The sequence below is a fragment of the Mus caroli genome, chromosome 11, assembly GCF_900094665.2.
Source record: "Mus caroli chromosome 11, CAROLI_EIJ_v1.1, whole genome shotgun sequence".
In the NCBI taxonomy this organism is placed as follows: domain Eukaryota; kingdom Metazoa; phylum Chordata; class Mammalia; order Rodentia; family Muridae; genus Mus; species Mus caroli.
Genome location: NC_034580.1, coordinates 77,574,995 through 77,576,624, shown reverse-complemented (window position 1 = coordinate 77,576,624; position 1,630 = coordinate 77,574,995).

Below are 1,630 nucleotides of genomic sequence, written 5' to 3'. Positions count from 1 at the left end.
ATAGGTAGAGTCTCTCCAGGGAACCTGTTGGGTGGCATAACATAGTGTTATGTTATTTGGCTCTGTTTTGGTTGCACTGGGAAGCCATTGACCTATGAAAGTCATGCATAATTCGGGCCAGCGCATAAGTGAAGAAGGGCCATGTGAGTTCTAGAGCCTCTGGAAATGGGGTTCACATGGAAGGTTGGAGCTGGTCACCCTGAGACTTAGGAACCAGGCAGAGGAGCTCAGAAAGGAGCTGAAGTGGCCTTGAGGAGGAGGAGGAAGACTTTGGAAGGGAGCAGCCACTGAGGCGAGAAGCAGTGACATCTAAGAGGTGTGTCCAGTACTCCTAAGAGCTCCACCAGGGTGGAGAGACTTAGCTGAGTCCAGGGGAAAGGCAGAGTCACTGCACAGCGGTTAAGAGGGCACATGGTCTTGCCTCTTGGATATCCACCTCCTTCTTCAGATAGATATCCTCTTAACCCAGTTTCTGGTCTCATCCTGCATTCTTCCCTGCCCCCAAGGGATGATGCCTGCAACAACCGTGGGAACCTGGGCCCCATCCCAGGCTTTGAGATGAAAGACAGTTGGGGCGGCCACTCACATGGCCATGTCACAGGTAAGTCACATGTGTTCCCTAACCTGGACGAGGGCTGGCTCTATCTCCAGCCCTGCTTCCTGCCCAGGTTTGGAGGGAGCCCTATGACCTTTCCTGAGGTCCCATGAATCTTCCCTTGAAGAGGTATGTTTGGAAATAGCTTCCAGACTCCAAACCCAGCATTGTCTGCTACACAGAGCCTCAGTCTCCTTATTTGGTCTGAGGGCATTTTGCTGTTAATTGAGAAATTTCTTTTCTGCTCATTGCTTTCAGGCACCATAGGATTCATGCTCAGGTTGCTGTGGAGGGCATGGGAAAGGGATATTAGAAATGCTTAGTCCCTGCCTACTGGCTCGGATTCATGCCTTTAGATGAATTCCAGTTGCACCTAGTTCCATGGCTCAGAGTTTAACTGTTAGGCTGGAAAAAAAAACCCTCTTCCTCTTGCAATGTTAAACTTGGTCCTATCGGCCAACCACACCATCTGTAGCATATTATGAACTAATTAAAAATAAACCTGTAATTACCTTGTTAATAGAGCAATTATATTACATTGTAATTTTTGTGTTAAGTATTAAATTGTTAAATGTTAAGATGTAATATATACCACATTTTTTTTGTAAGCCAATTTTGGCAGAATTTTCATTGTTTTAATACAATGGCAAGCTTGAACAAGTGGCCTCAGAGGGACGCTGTGGTCACAGGATCTTCTTCTAATCCAGTTGGAATGCTGGTTGGGAGGAGGGAGCAGTTGTGTTTATTTCTTGTGATTCTTTTCAATTACTTTTTCCTGGCAAAGAGCTGTCCTTCGCCAGAGCCTGGAAGTCCATGGGCTATCGAAGAATTTATGAAGTCAAAGAGGAAGGAAGCCAGCAAACAGAACAGGCCTGACTCTGCAAGTTCTCCAGGGGTTCTTGGATCGGGTCAGAGGTCAGTTGGTGGAAAACTTAAGCTCAGAGGGTGTGTGTGTGTGTGTGTGTGTGAGTGAGTGAGCTCTCTCTTTCTCCTCTCTCTCTCTCTCTCTCTCTCTCTCTCTCTCTCTCTCTCTCT